The following is a 6,623-nucleotide window of genomic DNA, read 5'->3' on the forward strand; positions in this document are numbered from 1 at the left end:
ACATCAGTTCTCTAGATACCCACCAAATGGGTGTGTTTGGAAAAGTTATCATAAAAGGAGCGTGTAGCCAAGTGCAAGCTTCCCCACCAGTTTTTCCTTGGTTTACCATTTCTTTCTGTCTTTCAAGTGTTGCTTCTGTCCACTGCCCATCTGTACCCTTACCTAGCTGCCTTCTTCTGCTCTTCCCTTCAGTCATGTTCAGTTGTAGCCCATCTCTGTAACAAGCCAGTGATGTTAACACAGTGGCTTCCACCCAAATAAGTTAATTTAAGGCATTCCATGAAAGGAAAGCTCCCTGTCTTCCACCCCATCAGCCCAATAGATCTCATCACACATTGTTCATGAGGAGCCCACAACGCTTCTGAGTGGCTTCATGGAAGTCACAAGAGGAGGAAAGGAATAGGAAACTTCCCCTCTGCGAACTTTCTTACCTTATCTTGGGAAACTTGCCAAGGTATGGAAACATGACCTAGAGATGAAGGGGTCTTTGCATAGTGAACAACAGTTGTTGGGTTTTTTCCCCCAAGCCTTGAAGAATGAGTTCAAGGCTGATTTATATTTGCTATGTTATGAGAAGAACTAGGCAAGAGATGATGTTAAGGGTGGATGAAGGAGTATGTTAAAATATAGTAAGTGGGGGGATTTAGTTTGGCATCTTATGACAAGGAGGGGCCTCCCTTGTTCTCTTATAATGGCAATGATACATAGCTGTCAAGTTTTCCCTTTTCTCGCGAGGAAGCCTATTCAGCATAAGGGAATTTCCCTTTTAAAAAAGGGAGAACTTGACAGCTATGCAATTGTGCCCACCTGAGAGTTGAAGATTCCCACTTTAGCAGATCAGGATGAACTGAAGAAAATGTTATGCATGATGGCCTTATGTGAACAATAAAAGAAAAGAAGGATTCTCTATATTAGCGAATCCATTAACAATATGCTCTCATTTAGAATTTCACATTTTTATATCAGCACTGAGCTTCATATCATTTCACCACAAGACTATTTTTTGCTCTGTTCTTAAAATACATATAACAGTTACAGGAACAACAGAGTTGCCAGGGTATTAAATTTAGAGGCACAGAAGAGCCTCTACGTAAAAATGTTTGGTGGGGCAGCAGTTTTAAACTCTGGATCTTTAGAGAGATGGCTTCATAAAGGTATACACAACAGTTAATTACAGATCCATGCAAAACCATTCCAAAGACCTCTGTTACAGCGTTGCAGCTGCCAAGAGAAATGATTGATCATTGTGTTGCGCAGCTTCATAATAAAGCTAAATCATGTGAATTTAAGGAGTTTACTGACTCAAGAGTGACTGGATTATTTCTGGGATGACTGATGGCCAGAATCAAGTTGACACTGCAATGATCACACAGAATATGTGTAGGGCTGATGTCTTCAGGAGTATATAATCGTTGGAAGATTTAAAGGACACAGCAGTCAGAAAGTGAGACAACTTTATTTGCTCTCTCCAACAATAACAGAGCAGGCCAGTTACAGGAAATGCCTGATTCCACCCATGTACAACTAAGTCCAGTGCTGGTGACTAAGCTATATAATGGCACTATCCTCATGATCATATGTACAGCAAAGAAGAGGCTATTCAGTGGGACTTGCTTCTGAATAAATAACATACTAAGACTCAGGCAGTGCATTACCAATTGTAGACAAAATCTGCCGTCCTGAATCCTTAACCTAAAACATCAGGTACTTGGGACTCCACATGGAAAAAGACTTGTCATGCCTGAGGGGTGTTGCTCTCAGGAAAACTGGAATGTTGCATGAGCCATAACAAACTTCTCATCTCTACTTTCTCTCTCTTGTTCATTTGTTCCTTGGTTGCATGTATTTTCAAACATTCATCAGTTTAAACACACACACAAATATAAAAAATGTCCAGTAGCACCTTAAAGGTAAAGGGACCCCTGACCATTAGGTCCGGTCGTGACCGGCTCTGGGGTTGCGGCGCTCATCTCGCTCTATTGGCAGAGGGAGCCAGCGTACAGCTTCCAGGTCATGTGGCCAGCATGACAAAGCTGCTTCTGGCGAACCAGAGCAGCCCACGGAATCGCCCTTTACCTTCCCGCCTGGAGCGGTACCTACTTGCACTTTTGACGTGCTTTCAAACTGCTAGGTTGGCAGGAGCAGGGACCGAGCAACAGGAGCTCACCCCATCGCGGGGATTCGAACTGCCGACCTTCTGATCGGCAAGCCCACTTAAATGCACTTAAATTCACTTAAATGCATGCATACAGAAGCTTATACCAAGAACAAACTTAGTTGGTCTCTAAGGTGCTACTGGACAATTTTTTCATTTTTTCATATGTTTCGACTGTGTCAGACCAACACGGCCACCTACCTGAATCTATTCATCAGTTTATTTCACTTTAAGCAGAAGATATAAGAACCTGATGCAAGTGAGGAGAAGACTAAGGAAGCAACAGGAACTTAGTTGGACTTAGTTTTGTGTAAACATGCATTGATTTCCACTGTTGGGTACCTTGGAGCTGCCAGATAGTCCTCTTTATGCAGATGGATATCTGTCGTAGAAAAGAGCAAATACTTGTTTGCTGCTACCGTGTTTCTCATATTATAAGACATGTCTTATATTTATTTTTTCCTCAAAAAAACACACTATGGCTTATTTTCAAGGGATGTCTTATTTTTTTCTCCTTCTCCTGCCGCGGCCGGCATTGCTGCTGCGCCTATCACTATGTCTTATTTTCGGGGTATGGCTTATATTCCTTGAATGCTTAAAAATCCTGCTATGGCTTATTTTATGGGTATGTCTTAAAATATGAGAAACAGGGTACCTCAGAGAACCAGACTAAATGTAATGGACTTAGATTTCTGGGGGATTGAACTTCAAAAGAAACTTACACTCATTTCAGAAGAAGGGTTTTTTTCCATTTCCCCCCCAATTCTCTCATTTTTTTTTTCCAATTTAAGGACTTACAGTTTTGTTTTTGTTTTAAGTGAATGTGTAAGGATCTCATCTACATTTTTCCAGGATCACCACATGTCTAAATACAACCACTTCAAACATATTTGACAATAATAACCACTGGACCTCTGGAGTTAAAACAGCTTGTCTCCCCATAATGATTTTAAATGACAGAGCTTACCTGGCAGAAGGTGAATTCTGAGAAACAACATGTGAAACATAGTCCCATTCATTCATACACACACACACCAACTTTTCACAAATAGACACAAGGCAGAATTTCTTTTAGCCGTATGTGAAATGGAAATTAGAGAATGAAATGTTACACCGGCAGTTACCGCTAGTTTTGTGCTATATCCCCTTTTAATCAAAATGGTAAATCAATTGATTGTAAGCTCCTGCACTAGCAGAAATTGTAAGGGGAAATATTATGTGCACTTTGTAAGCCAATGTCGCTATGTACATCACTTATTCTAAAGTGGATATTTTATTTTCTAAGATTGCAAAGCACACAACACACACACACAGTTTGAAGCTTGTTTTACGCTATTGCACATTTACTTTTCTATCCTGAAATCCATGATACTTTCCTGTAAACGGATTTATGTTTGGAGCACCAGTCAATTAATTGTCTGGCTTTTTAACCTAGCAATCAATGAAATGGGCAATTAAAGCAAATAGTACAGTATCTTGACACAAATGATATTTTCAGGATATGTGATGAAGAGAGCAGTTGCTCTTGACTAATTAACACAGACAAATCATTAATTGTTTGGCAAATCATCTTAATGGCATTACCCATTCAAGAGAATCACATCAGTAGTTTAAAACCAATGGTGCTTTCTTGGGAGATTGTGGGGGGATGGACGAACAAACAGGAGTCAATTCATGTTTGATCATAACTTTCCATTCCTTAATCCTCCATTCAAGAATTAATCAATTAGTCTTCACATTAATATTATTCAGTCAGTCAGTCACCAAGCACTATACTTGTAAGGATCATGTATGCAATGCAACTCTACTAGAGTTTTTTGACTATCAAGGTTTGCATAAGATGACATTTAAGAATTATTGGGGGATTGGGGGGGTATTCCTGGTCCAGTAAATCAATAGTATCTTAATGATAAACATCATAGTGTATATCAGGCATCCCCAAACTGCGGCCCTCCAGATGTTTTGGCCTACAACTCCCATGATCCCTAGCTAACAGGACCAGTGGTCAGGGATGATGGGGATTGTAGTCCAAAACATCTGGAGGGCCGAAGTTTGGGGATGCCTGGTGTATATGATGAAGCTAATACCCACTGAAATGAACTCACATGGTCAGTGAAATGATACCTTGGATTATCCAATATCCATAATTCATTGTGGTTTTTTTAAGTCTCCTGGTACCTTAAGGACTAGCAAATTTTATTAAAGTATATGCTTTTGTGGTCCAGAATGCATCAATGCAAATGTAAGCTTTCAATTTATACAGAACAGTTTTCTTCATCCGAATACTAAAGAAAAATGAAGACAAAAAAGGAGTAGAAATAGATGTTGCTAATGAGGATTAATGAAGCTTCTTTCCAAATAACTTTTTCAGGATCCTAGTAAAGACGACGTTCCAATGAGTGTCTTATAGACTGAAGATTGATAATTAAGGCCTCCTATTCAGAGACCTCAGAATACCGTGCTAATGGAATGAAACAGCTGAGGTACTTATCCTGATATTTCAACTCAATGCCATACAGCGCATTCCTATCCATGTCTACTCAGAAGTAAGCCCCACTGAGCTCAGTAGGACAAGAGTAAAGGATTCTCCCAGGAAAGAGTAAAGAACTGCAGGATCAGAGCATTTTTAAAGATTCACTGAAGAGGGGGGCGTTCTCACTTCCTTATGAGCATCGATTTCAATAGGTAACTTCCTTATGAACAATGTTAAGGCGGGTCAGGGGAGGAGGAACATCCTTTTCAACGGCAGTGTACGTTTAAGCACTACAAACGTCACGGAGGTGGGTTCATTGTACAGGTGTAACTGTGCAAAAAAGAAAAACTTACATTGCTGATTTAACAAGCACATTCTTAATACTGTATAATGCTAACGAACTTATTCTGGATAAGCTCCAGTGCATAGGATCCAGCTTGAAGCCTGAGTGTTTAATACGGAGTCCGGGGTGCGAGGAGTGAATTTACTTAAGAGAAAACCTAGTAAACGCTCGGGCTATGTAGAATGCAAGAGAGCAGAAGATTAGATGCAAAGGAGAACGGAGCCCCTGTAACTTTAATTGTGGCGTGTCAGGGGCGAATTCCAGCAGGAGCGGTTTTTCTTGCCTGTGGATGCAGAGTTCCACTTGCCCAAAGTCTCTACGGCTGCACAGCTATTAAAGGGTGCAGGAGCCCCGTCCTCCTTTGCCCCTGGTCATCTACTGTTCTATCCATAATGCGTATATTATATTTCAAATGGGGGCGGTGGTGATATAAAGGCTTCTCTTAATATGCTGCTGTAACCTGGATGAGAAACCTTGGATGGAATCCAACACAAGACCTACTCAGAAAAGGCCCATTTAAGTTAACGGACATGATTCAGGTTCATTAATTTCAATGTGTCTACTCTGAGTAGGACTAAGTTGAATACAACCGTTTTTCTTTGGACTAGGCTCCACTGAAATAATTTGGTTCTATTTCAAAGAGCATGTTTTGGTGCCACTTTGGCATCATTCTCACTGAGGTCAATAGGACCTTATTCCTCAAAAGCTTATGGATCGGGGCAGATTTTGGTTGGTTTGTTGTTGTTTTACATAAAAAGCTTATGTCAGAGACTCTTTCCTTCGCCTTTGTGGTTGGATCTTATATTCTTACACGACACGCATTTTTCCTGGAAGTAATTAAAAACAGTAGCAGCTATGTCTCTTGCCTTCGGTACATGTTTAGTGGACCGTGTGCCACTGTTATTGTGTTCAAGTCTGCTTCACCATATTCTCGAGTCTCTGGTAGCGAAATTAGTTACATGTTGTTAAAAGCTTTCCTCAATAGGTCCTGAAACCTCTTTCTGTAACAGTCAGTCATATAAACAGCTGCCCATGGCCAAATCGGAAAGATCCTGGAGAGCGTTTGAAATGCACAGGGCAGCTCTGCAAGTTCCCGGTGTCGTTGGTTTCTGCAGAGTCCTCCGCGCCATGACCAGAAAAGGAAGCCCTACAGAACCTCGTCGAAGTGACATCGATGGAGACTCCTCTCCTGGAAGTGTTATGGCATCCAAAACATCTACTAAGGAATAACTTAATTTTTGTTCACCCTTCTTTGAAGGCTGATTTAAATGTGATTATTGTTATTATTATTATTGATGTTCTTGTTTTCATAATCACAATTATTATTACTATTATTAAGCATCAGCCTTGCCACTGCTCAGAATCTGTCAGCCAATGCCCAGTGCTGACTGTCCCTGTTCCAGGTTTCTCTGCCTGTCTGTCCCAAGGGACACCAATTAAAGACACTAATTGGACAGCGATGCATCAAAGTCGCTTCTGAGACGGAGCCCTTGGAGCTTCAGGAATCCCTCTCATTAGGCTTCTTTGGTTGATGCAAACAACACCGACCCAGCACTGCCATGTAAAGCAGCTTCGTGAGAAATGGGGGGGGGGCGCTAGGGGGAATTAAATCCTGGAGGAGGCTGCTCCTTGCCTCCACCCGAGCCCTGCTT

The sequence above is a fragment of the Zootoca vivipara genome, chromosome 11, assembly GCF_965207765.1.
Source record: "Zootoca vivipara chromosome 11, rZooViv2.hap1.1, whole genome shotgun sequence".
Taxonomy (NCBI): domain Eukaryota; kingdom Metazoa; phylum Chordata; class Lepidosauria; order Squamata; family Lacertidae; genus Zootoca; species Zootoca vivipara.